Raw genomic sequence first — 319 nt, 5'->3', positions numbered from 1 at the left:
ATCGGCGTGTGTCCCCGCGCGCCCCGCCCCCCCCCCCCCCCCCCCCCCCGAGAGAGCCGTGAAAAAAAAGGCACGCACACCCCGCCCGCTCCCCCTTTCTTCTTTATTCTCCCGTCTTCGGGTAGCGTTTTTTATTTTCCTTTTGCTTTTTTGACTATTTATTTATTTATCTGTCAATTGTTTGGTTTTGTGTGTGTGTGTGTGGTTTTTTTGTTTGTTTTACGTCTTCGTTTTCTTTCACCGGCCGTTCGTTTTTGGTTTGGTTTGGCTTGTAGACGTACGTACGCCTTTTCTCCAGCCGCCTTTTTTTTTTGAATTT

This window comes from Patagioenas fasciata, chromosome 7 (genome assembly GCF_037038585.1).
Source record: "Patagioenas fasciata isolate bPatFas1 chromosome 7, bPatFas1.hap1, whole genome shotgun sequence".
NCBI classification, from domain to species: domain Eukaryota; kingdom Metazoa; phylum Chordata; class Aves; order Columbiformes; family Columbidae; genus Patagioenas; species Patagioenas fasciata.
Note: the sequence above shows the minus strand (reverse complement) of the source record.